Here is a 21,704-nt window from a genome sequence, read left to right on the forward strand (position 1 = left end):
TTTTGATTTAGTGGAGAAAGAGTCACATCTTCAAGTTATTATTGGGGATGATGCACGCTATTTTGTAAGAGGATTTGGTGCCACATCTCTAAACCTTGAATTTGGAGTTTCTCTACACCTAAGTAATGTGTTGTTCGTGCCAGGGATCAAGAGAAACCTTGTGTCTATTTCAGCCTTGGAGGCTAAGGGCTATCAAATTGCATTTTCTGAAGGAAGAGTCCTTGCTTGGCCTAAGAACTCTAGCATCAAGACTGCTTGTGTGATCGGAAATCGACATGAGAGTTTATATAAACTCCCCACTCTCCCTGTTCAAGCTCTTATTCATCATTCTTCCAGTTCCAGCGAACTCTGGCACAGAAGACTTGGACATCTTCACTTCAGGGCTCTTCCATCATTGGAGAAGATGGTAAAAGGTATTCCTAAACTTATTCATGTACATGATGGTACTTGTAAAGGTTGTGCTATGGGCAAAATATTAAAAGTCCTTTTCATAGCAGTAAAAGTAGGTCTAAAGAAATACTCGATCTTGTACATTTAGATTTATGTGGTCCAATGTCAATCCCATCCCCAAGTGGATGTTTGTATTATGTAACTTTCATAAATGACTACTCTAGGAAGACTTGGATTTATTTGTTAAGGTCTAAAGAGTCTGATGAAGTCCTAGGTAGGTTTAAGGAGTTTAAAGCTCTAGTAGAAAATTTGTCTGCAAAGAAAATTAAAATTTTAAGGTCTGATAATGGAGGTGAATACACCTCGAGTAGCTTTCGTGATTTCTGTATTCAGACAGGGATCAAGAGGGAGTTTTGTGTTCCTTACAACCCTCAACAAAATGGGGTTGCAGAAAGGAAGAACAGATCTATTGTTGAAGCTGCAAAAGCTATGATTCATGATCAAGACCTTCAGATTTTTCTATGGGCAGAAACCTCTAGAACAGTTGTCTATGTTCAGAACAGATGTCCTCATCGGATATTGCAAAATATGACTCCTGAAGAAGCCTTTTCAGGGATCAAGCCTAATATAAGTCACCTAAGAATCTTTGGTTGTCCTGTGAATGTTCATATTCCCAAGGACAAGAGGACCAAGTTGGAGCCTTTTGGCAAGACAAGGATATTTGTGGGCTATAGTGAAACATCCAAAGCCTACCATATTTACATCCCTGGTCAGAAGCAAATAGAAGTAAGCAGGGATGTCACATTTGAGGAAGATGTTGCATTCAGGAAATCAAGGGGCTCATGCATGAAGATAGATGATGAGACTCCTCAAGACATGAATGTTGATCATGCGCCTGAGATTCAGAGGGAGTCTACAGAACCTGATATGAATGATGATCCAATTGAACCTTTGGATCCTACTGATGGGCCTAGAGATATTGTTGTGTCTCGAAAGAGACCTCTTTGGGCAAGAAACACTTTTGCGGGAAGCAGAACCGTTTGCTCCTAGAGGCACATTCATAGAAAGTAAAAGACCACATAGATTCTCTAATTATGTTGCATTGATGTGTAATCTTATTGGGTTTGAACCTTCCAGCGTAGAGGAAGCCTCAAAACAACAGGTTTGGAAAGATGCAATGGATGAGGAATATCAATCCATTCTCAAGAATGATGTGTGGGATATTGTGCCTAGACCGAAAGGGAAGATCATCTCATTGATAGATGCAAGAAGGAATTGACTTCAGAATTCGAGATGAAGGACTTAGGACTCATGCACTTCTTTCTAGGGTTGGAAATTTGGTAGAGGCCCAATGAGATTATCCTAAGTCAAGGAAAATACACCATCGATATCTAGAAGAGATTTGGAATGACAAATTGTAAATCTATGTCCACACCAATGGAAACTAACTTGAAGAAATTGAGGGAAGCTGCAGCTAGTTCAGATCTTGTGGACCCTACTATGTACAGGCAGTTGATTGGGTCCTTGATGTATCTAGTTAACACTAGTCCAGATATTTGCTATACTGTGAGTGCACTTAGCCAGTTCATGAGTGAAAATCGACAGATACATCTAGTTGCAGCCTAGCATATCTTGAGATACTTGCATGGCACAGTTGGATATGGTTTGAAATACTCTTCCAGTGTGGACCTGATTCTTGAAGGATATTTTGATTCTGATTGGGCAGGGAGTGTTACTAATTGGAAGAGCACCTCTGGTTGTTGTTTTAGCTTGGGATCTACTATGATTTCCTAGTGTAGCAGGAAGCAATCTTCAGTAGCTCTGAGCACTACAGAGGCGGAATACATTGCAGCATGTGTGGCAACTCGCGAAGCAATGTGGCTTTGTAAGCTCCTTGCAGGATTGTTTGGACAATCATTGGAACCTACTACCATTCATTGTGATAACCAAAGTTGTGTGAAGCTTTCAGTCAATCCAATATTCCATGACAGAAAAAAGCATGTTGAGATTCGATACCACTATATCAGAGATATGGTACAAAGGAATGTTGTTCAGTTGAGATACATTTGTACTAAAGAACAAACAGATGACATTTTCACCAAGCCTCTTGCGAAAGTGAATTTTTTGCATTTTCGAGACAAGCTTGGAGTTGTGGAGAATGAAGCCCTTGCTGAGAGGGAATCTCAGCATCAATAATTACTTGATATGTATTATAATGCATTCTTCTCAGTGAGAGAAGTTTGAGGTGCAAGCCCTTGTTATGCATTCTTCTATGAGAGAAGTTTGAGGTATGCTGCCCTTGTTGTGCATTCTTCTCTGTGAAAGAAGTTTGAGGTTCCAGCCCTTGTTCCACCCTCTACGAGTAGGTATGGTGGATGTCACTATGTGACTCAGATATTGAGAAAGATTCCTCCCTAGCTAAGAGGGAGTGTCAATGTAATAGCGTTGGTTGGTGTCCTTCAAGGCCAACTAAATCGGCCTTAGACATTTAGTTATACCGATTTGCTTATATTCATTAATATTCCGACTTTGTATTGAACCGATCTTGTTAACAAATGATGATTAAGACGTGTTAATTAAGAAGTGTCTTTTGGGATTGAATCGGTCTGATAAAGACATGTTAAATTAAATATAATCAAGCCATAACAAAAGGATGTGTTGATTAATAAGAAGCCGACTTGTGATATAAGTCGTGTTGGTTGACAAGACGTGTTTGATATATAGATTCATTCACTCCATCACCTTCAAGGTTATTGTGTTGTTTATTAAGCAGATTGTGTTCTCTCTATTTTCAGTTCGAGATTATTCATTAAGCAGATCGTATTCTTTGCTCAGCAAATAATCTATTATCTTCAGCATACAAATCGTGTTCTTCCTTGTGTTGCGATATCTCTATCTTCTGCAGATCTCCTAGACACACAGCAGTGGCATCATAGACAGTGAGTGGATTGTTCTTATTGCATATCGAACTTACTTCTTACAGATTGTAAGTTGAACTGAGTTGATACTAGCTTCAAGGGGTGAAGCAAATCCATTGTAAAGACATCTTGTATATCAATAAAATAATAAGGAACTTCTTTGCTGGGTTTTTCACCTTCAAGAGGAAGGTTTTCCCAGGGTATACACTCTGCATTTTGTGTGAATTTTCTATCTATATAATCTGATCATTAAATTTAACAATTTTAAGCTTGCGATACACATGCATAGTGGGTAAACACAAGAGTTGCAAAATAAAAATCTGATTACAAAGCAACACTAAGCTAAAATAGATGATAAAATTATGCAGGATAACCAAACAGACAGAAAGTAGTTAAACTTTAAAAAGGAGTTGCATTAAGATACTTATAATTAGGGGTGGGAACAAGATAGATGGATTAATATGACAGCATGACGAAGTAAGCTATCATTTTCTGGATTTACCCAAGAATATCATAGCTAATCTGGGACACATAAGGATTACCTCAGAATATCACAGGTATGCAAAAACCAAGGAATTTATGGATTGACCAAACTGAGGTCATCTGTCAGCTAATTATAACAGAGGACGACGTGCAATTTAAAAGGCAAACCATGTAATTATTACATTTAATCACAATTTCTACACCATCAAATTTTGGCTATATCAATAATGGACAAAAACTGACTTTTTAGACATTTACTTCTCAGATAATTTATGTGAGGCACCTTGGATCTAAGGACTAGGACCAAAAACTTATATAACACCTTTGTTTTCTTGTTATTTCTATCAAGGAATACTACACATTACTAGCATCTTGTGAGTTTGATCCAGTCTTTGATCACTAGTTTTTTTAATTGAACTGCTAAATTTATCTCTTTTTCGGTAAATATTGTTTGATTAGGATTGATTTATTGTTTTGATTTCTGATAAAAGGAAATAAATCTGATTTTGATGGCCTGAAACTCTACCAAGGCTTCGCACACTAACAACATAACAGTCAATAGAAATGATGAAAACACAGAAATAAACATGCATCAAACATATTCCTTTGCAACCAACTTAGAACTAGTAAAGTTTCAACTTTTCATAACAATTACATCAAATGATATTGTTCAGTCACATGCAATGAAATGTTAGCACCTCTAAATACATACACAACAGTTCTACTAGAGCCTACAAAAAAATTGAAACATTGGCATATGCATAAGGCTCATGAAGTGCATCCATAAAAGACAAAATCTAAACTGCTATATGGCACACAAGCCTTTATTATATAGGAAAAATACCCAATCCCACAATAGAAATCCCCCCCAAAGTACAAAATTTTGAATCTTGAAACTCCCAGGTAAAGTCCCATTGACAGAAAAGCGTCAGAAGGAACTAGACAAAGCAACACCATGGCCAGAAATGCCCCTACTGGTAATTGCAGTACTCTTGAGATGGATGCTGCAGGGATTAATAGAAATCCAAATACAAACATAACTGGGGAAGATTGGTGTCAAAATAAATTAATTGAATGATAGGAGAGAGCTATATTATATAGCCTCAAGTTTCCAAATCCAATGAGGAAGAGGAATAGGTAGAAAAGCCAAAAATCAAGGATTGCTTTAACAATGTTTTCAAATCTGAGAAGATAAGGAAAAAAGTGATATCACATCAAACAGGGATTTTTAACAAGGGATTTTTACTCATTTATCCTACCTATCTAAGTAAATACGTAACTTGCCTAAGTAATAAAGTGCAATTAAATAATTACACTAACACCTCACCTTAAGTGCAACTCAAAAGAAATGTGAAACATGAAATGTGTTCTAACAAGTAGACCTCATCAGGTATCCATGTACAATGATGATGCCTCTCAAGATAAGGAGAAACCAATAGAACAAAACTCCCTCAAGAGAGGAGAAGAGAGAATGCTGAATGAATCTGAAATTTGTTTGTGTACCTCAATGCAAATGCCAATTTGTGACTAAAACTGATCCATAGGAGCAAGTACCATGAAGATTCAGAAACAATAATCATAATGAATGGCTCTCAAATAGAGATGTGACCCAATATGAATCAAATGCAAGATTCAGGATCATTTAACATAGGCTCTCCATTTGAGAGGTGAACCAAATGTGAAGCAAAATGTGTCAAAATCATAAGCAAGATGTGGCAGAGAGAAAACTAGAGGATCCAAATGCAACTCATGCGAACTTTGATCAAGATACGAGGGAAAAATAGTACATGTCATCAGACTGCACTCTCATCCATTTGTTATGCCTCGTTGTGTAGAAACACTAGAAGCCTATACATGAAGACCCCAAGATGGAGCTTTATTGTTGTTCATAATTACATACAAAATAACCCCAAAATAACTCAATTATTAGACCTCGTAGCAGATTATTATGATGGCGCTTTATAATTGAGTGTGATTATAGCTGTCACTTCCCAAAACACCTAAGTGGTTTTGATCTCAATGTATCACAAATTCCCAAAATAGGCCATAGAGCTGACCTACATTTTATAATAAATAATGAGATAAATAATATTAAACCAATGAAATGTACATGAAAAATCATACACTATCAAAGAAACTGCACCAAAAAAAAATACATATGAGCCCCTACAAAGCCTCGGAAGTTCTCAAAATGAGAATTGCTCAACATCACCTATGAGAATTTGCAATTTCTAGAAGAACAAGACACCAAAATCAGGAACCATATAGACCACTATAAAAATCATGAAAAATTAGCCCATACCATTAAAAAATTGCTCGAATAGCAAAATGCACAAATGAGCTAAAACAGGCCTCTGAAGTTCAGCACCAAAAATTAAAATTGCATTCAAATTGCATTCGAGAGGAATCAAGAGTTGGGATAAGATGATGATGTCATGTTGACATCAACAACAAAGGAATATTTTGAGATGCCCCCAAAAGATTCCTTTGCACTAAATATGCCAAAACCACCATTTGATTAACTCAAAACCACTTCCATCACTAGACTCCGCCCTTTGTCTAGAAAACCAATTGTTTTGCCACAAGGCAACGAAGCTAAAGGTGAGCAAAGCTAGTGGAAATAGCCAGATGTTTGCCCTACAGACCTATGATTTTTTTTCTACAGAACTGTGATACAAATAACCAAAAATGTCTCAGACCAAAATTGACAAATTATAGATCAAAATAAGGGTTTTGTAGCCTTCTAGACACAATGGAGGTCCATTTGGCATAAAAATGAATCATTAAAAGTTTTTTGCCAAATTCAGCACTTAAACCCATTTGAGCAACAAAGCTTCCAAGTCTTTAGTTTTGATGATACGAAAGCCAATCTCGACTTTCTCAAGCTTTCTAAATGCCATTGTGAGCTAAGCTTGATCCATTAAGCTTCAAAATTCACCTTAAATAAGATCAAAAAGAGAAACCCTAATAATTAGATATTATTCTCTCCTAAAAAGCTTCCATTGAAACCTTCATGTATCAAAAGCCTGAACCAACTAAAGATGCCAAAAAGGCGCTGATACCATGTAGGATTCAATAAAAATCCAAATACAAGCCTCGCTAGGTGACTATAGAAGATTACAAAAACGCTGCATGCAACCTACAAATCGTGCAGAATACAATTATCAACTTAAGATAATAAGAGAAATTAATATCAAAATAGATTAATTAATGCTAGCAGAGAGTTACCTTACATAGCCTCACGTTTCCAAATCCAGTAAAGATGAGGAAGAAGCAAAAACTACAAAAAATCAAGAGATTTCTTTAAAAATGTTTCAAAACCTAAAAAGTGATATACCATGAAAGAAGTATTTTACAAGTACTCATTATCCTATCTACCTAAGTAAACTTAAGTAATAAAGTTCAAATAAATAATTACACGGGCAAACACAAGGTGCTTGTTCTTGAATTTATAATTTTCTACTCTTTAAGTGCAACCATCAGAGCAATTGAGATTGATAGTTGACACTTGGAAGAGAGTTGATTGGCTTGAATGCTATTCAGTATTATCTAAAAAAAAGGCAAGTTTCAAAAAATAGCAGCCAAAATCTTGCTTGAAGTGAACTTTAGACTTTAAAAAAAGACCATCGAGCCCAAAATAACTAAGGAATAGGCCATGGGGCACACAAACTATTAGATTAGATTGACTATGTATATAAAATGTTCATCACCACTTCAAGAAGAATATAGGCAAGACTTTTGGAACAAAACCCTAAGAGTGTGCCTCATGGCGCCTAGCAATCATACTCTATGAACCAAAAATAAGGTAACTTAAGGGTGGGGCTAACCATTGATATAAAACTCTTACTCCTAAGGTAAAACTTTGGGCCCACCAAGCTAACATGGACCAATGATGGGGATCAAACTTGGAAACTCTTGCTTGTTCCATCTCGGATCCTTACACTTTGTCAGATGAAGATTCGAATGTAGTAATCAAATAGAGCAAGTTGCTTAAACAACAAAGATTGTGAAATTGGCCCATGCATATCACAAAACTACAAATTTTGATTAAGACAAGGGGCTTTGCCTCAACTACAAGCCATGTTGAACCAAACTCTATCAACACAAAAGAGTTATGCCACCTATAATGAAAAATCACTACAATTTTTGTGACTAGCAAGGGTTCTTTCACCTAAGAAAGAACAAGGAATCCACCACAAGCTATCTATTTGGCATAGGGTCCTTAGCAAAATTTCAAAAATAAATTGATACCTTCCATCTACAAACTCTCCAAGGAAACCTATTGATCTCCCTATTCTTTCTCTAAAAGGATTTCAACTTTCACAAGGTTCTAAAGTGACACTCCAGCTCAATGGTGTCCTTGTTTAACTCACCTTGCATTTGAGCCAGTCATTTGAATGGTGGCCTCCACTTCCACCAAGGGCTTGAAAACTACTTGCACTTCATCAATAGAAGACACTCTTAACAATTTATTGAAAATTGACTTGTCTTAGCTCTTTTCCTTTCATTAACTTCAATAATGTATCATGGGGCAGCATTTATTGATTGTCATCAAACAGTGAAAGCAATCCCTATTGCACCAACTGATTGATATGAGCCTTAATACCCACTACTATTTGTCCTAAGATATACTATTGTTCTTTCCATCTTTAATTGGCTTCATCCTTGTCCAAAATGTCATTAACCTTTTGTGTGGTTCTTGTCCTTTGTTACTTGTCATTTCTCATGATCCCCATTGAAACTAAAATCTATGAGGACTCCATCCTTGTCCAAAATGTCACCAACCTTTTGTGCGGTGCTTGTCTTGCTCATAATCCTTGTTGAAACTAACTTGTATAAGGAGCTATCATATAGTTTCATGACACATCTTGTCACTCACAATCATAGGAGAGAGAAAAGCCTCCACCTTGCCAATCTCTATTTTCACAATTAAACACAAAGTCTAACCCATCTCCAAAAATTGCAACATTAAAACATAGGATGTTTTGCTTCTACTTTAGTTTTCTAATACCTCGCATCAAGCCTTGATCAGCTAAAGGGAGCCCAAAGACTACTTAAGCCCTTCTAGCTAGCTCTTTGAGATTGTCCTTGTTCTAAGCTTTTTCATGTATATTTTAAAATTGCTTATGCATACCTTGCACAAAAATTATTTTACTTATGTAAAATAAATATTTAATTGTGGTGCATCTTTAGGAGATGTGTTTGATGAATACTAAGAGGGGGGGGTGAATTAGTATACACAATAAATTAAACAAACACTTAAGCAGTTTAACTGCAGACTGGTGTAGCAGGTTAAACAATAAACTAATTAGAACATAAACAAGCCAAATAGCAAATAAAGCATTCACCCACAGAAGTGCAATCACCATAACACAAGATGTTTTGACGTGGAAACCCAAATGGGAAAAACCACGAAGAGTAAAACTCACAAGTCAACTATCTGTAGAATAGTAACCAGACCTGTTAAGGTCAGACCGGTTAAGGTCTTGCAATGTTCTTCATCAGAACAGAGCCTGTTAGGAATCCAGATCTCTGTTAGGAGATAAGTCCTGTTAGAGACTACCCTGTTAGAGGATTTCAAATTCACAACTGTGAACCACCTTGTTAGAGGATTTACAATAGGCTTGGCTGGGCCTACCCGGTTAAGGGTTTCAAACTTGTTGAAGATATTAGTAATCAACAAGTGAATGATCTAGATAGTAGCACAAAATGCTTGATTAAATCCTTGACAACTCCTTGTTAATGCATTCAAGCATTACCTCAGTCTTCTATGTTTTGCACTCTCAATCTCAGTCACGAGATACCTTTTCTCAATCAGACCTAATCTTCTCTCAAAGACTCGCACATATCAACTTCTCTTCTATATCGAAAACCCTAGACATGATGTCCTTATATAGGAACTTGATTTCATGTCGGTCCAATAAGATTAGACTTCAATTTCCTAGGTACAGTGCATCTAGACACATTTGGTAACACGGCACAGAGACACCGCCATAGTGTCGGTGGATGATAACTCATCACACATTACATGTATATCGGTTAACAAGTGAAGACTAGAAAACTGGAACATAGTGTTCCGATCAACACATTAACTGCCGCTCAGGGTCTTTGTTCAGCTTGAGATCTTCATACCGCTTGGGCTCTTCGGTCATACTAAGACCGGTAAGCATTTTTTGCACAACACCGATAGTCTTCAACAAACAAAGACTATACATACAATACTGGTTAGAACAGCTACCGATTGAGAATAATTCATACATCAAATAAGTGTGTCCATCAATGACAATCACAACTAAACATCATCAAAATACCAACAGTGTTTAGCCACATAAAATACTTATTTGGGTCCACTTGTAAAGTTGTATGTAACATTGATTAAATATTTTATGTTTTGCACATGGGAAAATATTTAATATTAGGAAAAAAAATGTACCAAAAAGTAAATGTTAAGATCAATGATTTTGTACACTCATGATTTTGAGGCACATGGTTTTACCTTTGTTTTGTGAGCTTGATCCTATAAAAGCAAGCACATGTTGACTTGTTAGCTAGTTTGTTGTTTGGCTTGGCTATCATTTGTATTGAGCTCCCTTGTTGAGTACTTATGTGAAGTGTGACATGGGATGTGTCGTTACATGCTTGGAAACATGGAGTATGCATTGGAGGAGCTTAGACTTTCAAAAGTATTCATGGAGACTATGTAAATGTATTGGAGGTTGGTTTTTTGCCACTCAAGGGTTTTGCAAAGGTATATCTTGTGTAATCTTGTAGTATGTCTTTTATCTTTGCATTATGGTTATTCAATAAGCTTGCATGCATGATTCTCTCTCATGGGGCTATGTCTGAAATGGTTTGATCAACCTGGTAATTTTTCGATAAAACGTGTCTTCCCCTTTGCTTCTAGCTTAGGTAGCACTACTAGTGTTAGCATTTTGTATCGATCCACTTGCCTCTACATTATGTTTTGTTCCTTTACCTTGTTCTTCTTGAGACTAAAGCATGCCTCTTGGCAATGATTTTGTTTTTCCATTTTTCTAACCTTTTGGTGTGCCTTTGAGAAATTAGTGAAGGATGGTATATGGTATTCTAGAATTGATTGAATGACCTGATCACGATCTCCTTTAAAAGATAATGCGTTTAGATAGTGTTGATAATGCATGGAAGGATATTTTTGGCTTGAGTTTTCCTCCAAGATTGAAAGGCCAGCTCTTGTTTATTTAGTTTAAGCCTAATTGAAAAGAGAAATGGGAGAAAGATGCAAAAAGAAATAACTAAAAAGTAAAAGGCTCATGCCGATTATATATCATTTCATTATCTCTACAACCAAACATAAACACACATAAAACAAACCCTTGAAATGATATCATTCAAGCAGTTCCAGTACCCTTGAAATGGATGCAAGGTAATCGTTCTTGAATTTATGGTCCTCTATTCTATAAGGAAATCCGTTGCAGTATTTGAGACTAATTGTTGGCACTTGAAAGGTAGCCACCAAGCTTGAATGTTGCTCAATATTTTCCACAAAAAAAAGGAGATTTTCAAAATAGTGGCCAAAATCCCACTTGAAGTGTACTACTATTGAAATACCTTTGCAAACTTCTACGTGTGTCAAACTTCAAAAATCAATTGTTACAAGCAATATAACTACAAAATAGGCTAGGCACATGGATTGATAGATTAGATATGGTTGAGCATATCAAACAATCACAACCTTTTCGAGAAGAAAATAAGAAAGACTTTTGGACCAAAGTCCCAAGAGTGTGCTACATGGCACCTAGCAATCATACGCCACGAATTAAAATAAAAGAATTAAGAATGCACCCTACCATTGATAAAAGAACTCTTAATGTTGAGATAAAACATCAAGTCTACTAAGCTAACATGGACCAACGACAAAGATTGGACTTGGAAATTTTACCTATTGCATATTAGATCCTTATGTATCATCAAATGAAGATTTTTATGGAGTGATCAAACAACACACGCTACTTAAACTATCAAAGATTGTGAAATTGACCTATGTGTAATATCCCCTTTTGGATTTACCGTAGAGTTTTCCCTAGAATCACAATTGCAATAAAGCAAGAGATGAGTTAGGGTTAGGGATATATCTTTACCAAATAAATTTTTAAATCCATATTGGGAAGGATTATCAACAGCACTTTATCAAGGTCGGATATATCATTTTACATCATATATATATATATATATATTCAAATATTAACTAGTGCATATTCAATAATTGAGTAAAAGAAAATTTGACAGAAGTATATACAAATTGTAAAAATAAATTTATGTGGTGACTGTTTATTATATCATGTCAAAACAAAATTGAATGCAAACTGTTTGACAAAATTCCTGCATAATAACATTGTGAAAACTGAAAGTTTCAGTAAAAAATTCTGGGAAGAATATTACACATGTATAAATTTATTTGGTAAAGATATATCAAAACAAAAGGGCTATATCAAAATAGTCAAATAAATTTATGTGGTGACTGTTTATTATATTATGTCAACACAAAATTGAATGCAAACTGTTTGACAAAATTCCTGCATAATAACATTGTGAAAACTGCAAGTTTCAGTAAAAAATTCTGGGAAGAATATTACACATGCATGTTGTGGAGAAGCAAAATAGTGACTTAGCACATTTAAAACTTCTTTAGGAACATTTTCAACTTATTTGGGCATATTTGAAACTTATTTTAGCACATTTGCATGTTGTCAATGCATTTACAACAAGTAGGATAGAAGCATAGGGTTGACTTTGGGATCAAAATTCGATAACTAAACCAACCAAAATACAAAAAATTGAACAAGGTCGGATATATCATTTTACAGCACTTTATCAAGGTCGGATATATCATTTTAGTTAACCAATGGGTTACCTCTTTTAAACAATATACGCCCTGATTTAGATCCTGCAACCATAACCAAGGATACATATACATAGATACTTCTTCAATTACTAGGGTTAGATAAGAACATGTAATTATCTCAAATCAACATATAGACAATATCTATATCACTCCCTACCATTCAGACACATTAGGGTTTGGAGGAAGAAGCATGACAAGTTCGCTTAAAGCCATCCCCCCACTAAGCCCAAGAGCTGACACTAGCCCCTTTCTCCCCAATGTCAGGCAACATGGACATCTACTCACGGTGGTCTACCTAGTGCGGTGCTTGAACCTGCTTTCCCTATCCATGCCTCATCCCCTAAGGTCAATAACCAATCATTGTGGAGTCAAAGGGGAGATCATAATAGGGGACCTCTTAATCTTCCTATCTAAGCCCAAGAGCAGACCTTTGCCCTCTTGGCCCCAAAGCAGGCAACATGGACATCCACTCGGGGTGGCCTACTTAGATGGCAATCTCATACTTACCCCTCTTCCTTACACCTCCTTCCTTCCCTACATGATGGGGGTTTACAATCAGATTCATTAACAGACATATGCATTTTATATCCAATCATACACATAAATATATAAAAGATAAATGTTGACAAATAATGCATAGGCTAAATATATACCACGAGCAATTATTAAAGTTATTAGATGCTTGTTAAAACAGATCTGAAATGGTTAGAGGTCTTCTGCTCTCACACGTCTGATCTGGGTGTATCTTCTTGATAGAATGTTGCAATTCCTTGTATTTGCTGATTGCTGTAGTTTATTTGATTCGATGATGCTGCATCATCAGTCTGCTGATTTCTGTTTGCAGATCTGCATATTTGATCTGCTCTCTTGTTCTTTATCTGCTCTTCAATACAGAGATTATTTCTTTCCAAGGCCTGACCCTCCTTTTATACCATACCCAAGGGGTGTGTTTTCTCCAAGAAGGACGACTTATCCCAAAGAGATGTGACTAGTCAGCCTCTTCAGTTAATTAAATTTATTTTAGCCCTCTCTAAAGAGGCAGCCATATAGAGAGGGGCGACCCTTACAAGGAAGGCATCTCATTGATGATTGCGCTAGAAATAGGTGAGCCTACATTAATAAAGACATAGGTCGGCTAGCATGTGTTTGTCTTGGCAAAGGTGGTTGGCCAGAAATATTAATTTGTGCCGTAACTAAGGTTGGACAGCATAGAAAATGTCTTGCATATATGCCAATAAGAAAAGAGAGGTCAGCCATTCATATAGATTGCTCTTATATATCTGGTTATATATATAGGTTATTCCTGATTGCTACCATTTTCAAGTTATAATTCTGGGTTGGCCTTAATATCTAGTCCTTGATGAGGTCAGCCTCCCTTAATCTTAAATCCTTAGTTTAGTATAAATGAAAGCTGAGATTGGTTATATTGGTTATCTCTGCTTTCTTATGGTAGGGGGCATGACACCATGTGTGTCACAAAACTACAAAATTTGACTAAGACAAGGGGAATTTGCCTCAATTACAAGCCATGTTGAACCAAATTGTAGGAAGACAGATAAACTCTAACATTAAAAAATCAAAAATCACATCTCATATAACAAAATTGGCCATGCATCCATGAGCTTTCACTAAAACTAGATTATTCTTTGATTTAGAGTGAAATTTGGATTCCATTTATACACTAAAGTTGTATTGTATTGCAGTGCCTTGGCAAACACAAGCTTGGTCTAATTTCAACTAGTGAATGGGCATAAGTAGTGGGATTGTGTTAGTAAATCTCTTCTTTCTCCCTAATCATCTCATCTTTTGATAATTTTTGTGGAAACTACTAATAAATTATAGCTATTAGAATAGGCTTAGATTAAACTTTATTTTCAATGACATTTTGAGCTTCTACCTTGAGTATTTAAAATGATATAACTAACCTTTCTAAAGTAGCCACTTGTACTGGGAATTGTTTCACAATACCCAAGCTAATGCAACAACCATTCATCAATGATAACTAAGGATTAGCAAAAATTCTACCACTTTTCAAGATGAACATAATATTTCCCAGGTTAGTGTACCTTTGCACAATACACAAATCGATAGAGTGCATGCCATGAGTCATCCAATTTTCACATGTTTTGATCAACTTTCTACAATTATCATTCTATACATTAAAAATGAGCTCATGATTATGATTGATGACAATTAACTTTCTTGCATACTACGACTCCATAGTAATGCTAAGTCATGTAGTACCTATATTACCTAGGACTAATGAAGTTGGGAATTGAACTACTTCATAAGTGCTTCATTCATTGGTTTACAACCATAATCATAATCATCAGACACGCATGGTAGTTACTTTTGGTCATACATAGATTCTATTGTTATTTATACATTGGCATCAACATAGAGCTACTATTTAACAGATTCAATTTGCTTATGGTGTTTTCTCTTTATTTTTATTTCCTTCAAGCCCTAAAAATTATACATAAAAGTTGTTACTATTAACTAGAAAATACAAGTCCAATAGAATTCACTTGAAAGGACAGGATATTCTATTGGATACAATTTCACTTGAAAAAACTGCAATTTTAAAAAGCAAAGTGTTCCAAATAGTTCAAGTGTAATAGTAAAAGGAGTTTATTAGACTGAGTTATGTTCAAGTCCTCTACAGCAATAAGGGAGAGTCCTAGGAAACAATAACCCAGAACATATGCAGGAACATGTTACAAAAGTTGTCATGTATTGAACAAAAGGTAGGTGAGGTTGTCGAGCATTAAAAATGTCAATCTTAAATTATAAAAAAATTATTCCTCATTGCTAAAGTGGAGCACTTTCATTTGATAGAAAACTAAAAATTAAAATTAAACAAAAAAAAAACCTTGTATAATCAACTGGATAGGCCACTTAAATCATATCGTACAGGTAACAATATGGGTCACTGTGGCAGTAAATACTCCAACTTAGCACTAACTAAACCACATCCAAGCTGAAAAGAGGGACCTTTATTGAAGTGAGCACCTAAATTTTCAAGTGTTGCAATATAAACCTGAACCTTACATGCCCTTCCAGAATTCTATTAAGTACGTCCTAATTCTACTGCCAAACAAATGAAAGGATATTGAATACATTATTCCTCAACTGAAACATAGTAACAGCTACTGTTACCAAAATCTTTGATTAAAGGCAACTTTGGCAATTTCCCTATTTTTGCAGTAGGGATTTAGAGTAACCTGCATAGGGATTTATTTTCACAAGCCACAGCATTTTCAGATGTATCTTGTTAACATGAACTAAGGATTAGATTTTATTCCTCAATAGGTTTCTTCAGCAGTCAACTATGCAAAGCTTCAACATCACATTTTTTTCTACTAACAAACACAATTGTTTTTCTTCAAAAATCACGGTTAGTGTTGAAGATATAGCTTCGATAGAGATTATCGGCTCCTTATTTATCTTATCTAGCATCGGCTCCTTAGCTTCTGTTCCTTCTTTGCCTTGTTTACTGTCGGTGACTCTTCATGTTGCAACGGCTGTCGGTGAAGGTGATGTGGCTGTCGGTGGAGGTGATGAGGCTGTCCGTACAGAAGTAACTGTCCATGCTTCTACCTCTCCCTTCGTGTGACTCTTCTTTGATATTCTGATATGTTATATTGGTCATTTCTTCCTTGTCACGTCTTCTTCTTTGGCAGCCTTCTTGATCGGCTTCTTCTTCCTTATGATCGTGTCTGTCAGATCAGAAAAAGTGTGTATTTCTTTCTGCATACTGAGTTTCAGATATAGGAAGGTTTTGGTTTGTATTCAAGTTGTATCAGCTGAGTTCATTATGATTGATAGTATTATGCGACTGTCATCAATTGTATTCTTTTCTAAAGATATAATAAAGTTAATTTTGAGTGGGCTGGGTTTTTCACCCTCAGGTGTATTAATATATTTAATTATATTTTAGTCACCTATATTTAGTTCCTTGTTTAATGGTCATTTAGCTTTTAAGCTTTATTTAGCATTTAGCTTTTTCTTTTTAGTTAATTAGCTTTTAAGCTTTATTTAGCGTTTAGCTTTTTGGTAGTTCACTTTAAACGACTTGTTCTTATTTTAGAACGTCGTCTTGTAATCTCTATATATACGCTTGTATATTGTTGAATACATTATCCGATTATTGAATCATTCATTCAATTTATTTTTCATGGTATCAAAGCGAGTCAATGGGATTCTTTAAAGTTTGGCGAATTTTTTAATAAAAATTCATGGCCTTCTTTCTGGAATATTTTCCAAATTTTTTTTAATTGTTTTTTTTTGTTAAAAAAAACGATTTTGTTTTTTTGAAGGCTTTTTGAGGATTTCGAGGGTTTCTGGTTTGTGGGCAAATTTCTTTGTGCTGGGCAGCAATTCATGTTTTTTTTAGGGTTCTGGAGATTTTCGGGCCTGCAACCTAGAGGTTTTTTTTTTGCAGATTGAAAATTTTCCTAGGGTTTTGCAATTTTTGACTAAGGTTTTGACCCTTCAATTCAAGTCGAAAATTTTTTCTGGTTGCAAATTCTTGGTGGGTTTTTCGAGACCTCAACAGAGTCGTCGTTAGAGTTTTTGGGGTGCATCGTTTTCCGTGCCTCAATTTTTGAGCCGTCGGATCTGCATTCTGATTTCAAATTCTTGGTGAGTTTTTCGAGAGCTTTTCTGGGTTGGTCTCATACTTTTCTGGGTGCCTCATTTTTCGTGCCTTAAATTTTGTGCCAAGGAATTTGCTTTGGAATTTAAAAATAGTCCACAATTTCTACTAATTTTGTGGACGTCGGGAATTTTGGTGTTTTCTAGGCACCGTTTATACTGTTTTAAGTTTGCAGAAATTTTTTAATTTCTGGGTTTCTTCCAAACCTCGAAATTCGCGCCTTGGAATTCATGCCTGAATTCTCCTCCAAGGTTTCAGATTTTTTGTGCAGCGACTTCTATTCTGATTTTTGAATCAGATTCTTCTGTCTCATGCTTTCACTAGGTTGACCTCGTTCAACTTCCATTTTCGTGATGGCATCTTTGACCAACATCATGTTGGAACACAGTCAAAAGTTCAACAATTGCCACAACACCTAGAAACGGTGCATGTTCACGATATCTGCATATTGTTGCCTTGATCAGATTGATTTAGGCCAGACCAAGTCCTACAGGTCCCAAGGTTTTCACATTTTTTTTCCTCAAAAATTGTTCGCAAGGTTTAGAATTTTTTCCTTAAAAATTATTATCTGTCATCTGCAAAGCTCGCATGGGTTTTCTGATTTTTCTCCACAAAAAATCATGGGAGGGTTTTGCTTGTTTTTTCCTCAAAAATCAGGGAGTGTTGTTTTACCACGTGATGTCTACTATTTTGCCGCGTGAGGTTTGTTGTTTTTACCACGTGCTGTTTGGTATTTTACCACGTGATGTTGTCTAGTGTTTCCCTCCATGATGTCTGATGTTTTACCACGTGATGTTTGGTGTCTTACCACGTGGTGTTTTGGGTCTTGCCATGCAAAGTTTCAAGGTTTTGTTCAATTTTTTTCCACAAAAATCGTTTCAAGGGTTTTTACAATTTTTTTCCACAAAAATGATGATTTGTATCTTCAGTTTTGGAGGGTTTGCCGATTTTTCCTCAAAATCATGGTTTCAGGTTTCAGTTTGGTTACCCAACGTCAGGTTGGATGGATTTTGGTATTCTTGGTCATTAACACTTTTCAGATCCAGGGAGGGTCTCCACTGTAGCAGAGTGTTCTTTTCATTTGTGATCAAAAGACCTATAGTGTCTTCTGTAGGGTAGTTAGTAGATAGAATGACCATTAAGGGAGTGTATTAGAATATTTAATTATATTTTAGTCACCTATATTTAGTTCCTTGTTTAATGGTCATTTAGCTTTTAAGCTTTATGTAGCATTTAGCTTTTTCTTTTTAGTTAATTAGCTTTTAAGCTTTATTTAGCATTTAGCTTTTTGGTAGTTCACTTTAAACGACTTGTTCTTAATTTAGAACGTTGTCTTGTAATCTCTATATATACACTTGTATATTGTTGAAAACATTATCCGATTATTGAATCATTCATTCAATTTATTTTTCATGGTATCAAAGCTAACTGTTATTAGTGAGGCTCCCCCAAAATTATGTAAAGTGCTAACTGTTAAAACTTGAACCAGAATATAGAAAATCAGAGAACAGAAAATAGAGAAAGAAACACAGATGAATAAGCCCTCTTATCCAGGGAAAACCCTCCACCTTCAAAAATAAATTGAATGAATGATTCAATAATCAGATAATGTATTCAACAATATACAAGCGTATATATAGAGATTACAAAACGACTTGTTCTTAATTTATTTTTCAAGGTGGAGGGTTTTCCCAGGATAAGAGGGCTTGATCATTTGTGTTTCTTTCTCTATTTTCTGTTCTCTGATTTTCTATATTCTGGTTCAAGTTTTAACAGTTAGCACTTTACATAATTTTGGGGGAGCCTCACTAATAAATTGCAGTATTTAGATCATACTGGTTAACAATAAGTTTGGAAGGGATTGGCAATTTACCAATATCATATTGACAGTCGCAACAATGTGTAACATAGCAGTCAGAAATATATACTCCAAACACTTTGTGATATAACCCTCACAATTATGCAAACCACAAACCATGTAATATAACAGTCACAATTATGAAATCTACAAACCGTGTACTATACTTGTCACAATTATGTAATCCACGCACTGTAATATAATTAATAATAGTCATAATTATATGATCCACACATGATGTAATATAATAGTCATAATTATATGATCCACGCACACTGTAATATAATTGTGAAAATCAAATGGCAAAGAATTTAAAGTGGAGTTCATCCCATAGTAGTGTGTTGGTTAAATGGTGGTGGTGGTGTTGTTGTTGTGACAACTAAATTCTCACGCCAATGTGATCGCAGGTTTGTGCCTTCGTGGGAACGAGTTCCCGCTTGTGACGTCAAATTCATAACTCTGGGTCAAAAGCATTTCATACAGCAGCGGAGGGCGTGAGGCTGGTCACGTTAAAAAGTACGTGCATTTAAAAAAATAAAAAATAAAACTTAAAGTATGTTCCACTTGATGCAATTCAGAAAAATAGTCGGCTTACCTAACAAATATTATGCTAGATTAGTTGAATGCGATGAACTCGAGTGGTAAATCCTCTCATGTTCAAATCCAGAGGAAATATGTTACATATTAATATGGATAAAATCATAAATGTAGTGTGCTCAAATCAAGTAAACAATGGCCTCCACTGCAGGGCGCAGAAAACCGCAACCAGAGAAGCAAGGTGCAATTTCTGGACAAATTTGACGAAGGCAATCAAAGGCTTCCTGAACGGAAAATTACCCAATCCAAAATAAAATTACGCATAAACTACCCTCTATCATCTGTCTATACATATCCCATTTAAATACTCATTCTCCCAAAGACAAAACCAAATCATTTCTCAATCCTCTTCAAATGCAAGAGAGTACTTTCCAATAGTTTTACCCTAAACACTCTCGTGCAAGATCTGGGCTCAAATATTATCCTTGTGTAAAATCAAAGCAAAATATAGCGGCCGAAATTCATAATTCAATTTTTTTTAGTGATAGAATAGCAATTGTGCCTTCGATCGGCCGAAAAAGAATTTTTCCCTGGTACAATTCGTAAAATTGAAACAAAATAACCGGCATTTAACAAATTCATAACGTTAGTTTGAAATAACGTAGAACAATAACAGATAAACTAAATGAATTCTTACTTGATTACAGTTAGAACCGAAATTCACCCATAGTTGCAGAGAAGAGGTTACTTGTTCCCAAAACATGAATCCGAACCCTCGAAAGATAAAGATAACGAGATATTTTCATTTTATGCGCATTACGGCATATTCGTCGAACCGGGGTTTACATAACTTAACTCTGGCGGTTTATTGACGGATAGATATTTCGCCATTTAATCAGATTCTGCACAACTGCTAGATATAATGAGAACCTTTGACTAGTGGCTAACGAGATATTTTCATTTTATGCGCATTACGGCATATTCGTCGAACCGGGGTTTACATAACTTAACTCTGGCGGTTTATTGACGGATAGATATTTCGCCATTTAATCAGATTCTGTACAACTGCTAGATATAATGAGAACCTTTGACTAGTGGCGCTCTTTGCATATGGAACGGGAACTTTGAGAATAATGATGTGTCTTTTTTCCTATTACAGAATAACATTTGAAGAGTGTTAATAGTATAAATCTAATTTATTTATTTTTAGTCCATTTATTTTTTTCCTTAATTGTGGAAAGTTTTGTATTTGGAAATGTGACCTTAGATTTTATTTTAGGTTGTATGATGGTGTATACTTCATTTATGTTTAAGGGAGTACAATAATATTAGAGGAGATTTGATTAGGTGGGTGAAAGTTTTAATGGTGAAATTTGTATATTATGTCATTTTCTATTAATTATAGATATAATGAAAATGATATAACATAATGAAAAGTTAGGTCTTTTGTCTTTGTTATCTACCTATCATTTACACATATTTATGTGTGTCTATTATTTATTTCTATTCATATACATTATCTATATCCACATGTTTATTATGCTTATGTGAACAATTATTTCCATGCACACATCATCCACTCAGATCTAGTCCTTTTGTCCTATGACTAGTTTGTAGTCATAAGGTTATTGTTGTAGTCATCAACTCATCATACACAACTTTAAAATTAAAAACGTAACTATGGTGAACTTCTCACATTTGCCCCCTTGCTTAGGACAACTAAACATGAGTTTGTGTGATATGTTGATATGTCTTTATATTTAAAGGTATTTGATGCATTCATTCTAATCTAAAAGAATAAAGGAATTAATTCATACTTACACACTTCATTTAATGTGTTAAGGGGAATCTAATTCAACACAAGTATTATAGGAGCATAAATACGATTATCTATTATTGATATACACATGAGTGGACCTTATATAACATGTCCCCTCGTGACATATTGGTAACCTCACAAAGGTATTATCAAATAATGCA

At 35.4% G+C, this 21,704-nt stretch overlaps 1 protein-coding gene across 8 annotated transcripts in view; it reads right to left on the reverse strand.

The window, feature by feature from the left end:
* Positions 1-20,616, reverse strand: part of LOC131077228 (cyclin-dependent kinase F-4) — a 65,817-nt gene extending 45,201 nt beyond the window's left edge. For 2 of the 8 annotated variants that reach the window (XR_009358883.1, XM_058014683.2), the window contains exon 1: positions 20,422-20,614. The gene's annotated coding sequence lies outside the window, so the exon portion shown is untranslated. Of the gene's footprint in view, positions 1-7,019; positions 7,072-20,421 lie in introns of all 8 variants that reach the window. The other 6 variants (XM_058014678.2, XM_058014680.2, XM_058014681.2 and 3 more) reach the window with 5 other exon arrangements.
* Between the last annotated feature and the right edge of the window lie 1,088 nt (positions 20,617-21,704).

This window comes from Cryptomeria japonica, chromosome 9, assembly GCF_030272615.1.
Source record: "Cryptomeria japonica chromosome 9, Sugi_1.0, whole genome shotgun sequence".
NCBI lineage: Eukaryota > Viridiplantae > Streptophyta > Pinopsida > Cupressales > Cupressaceae > Cryptomeria > Cryptomeria japonica.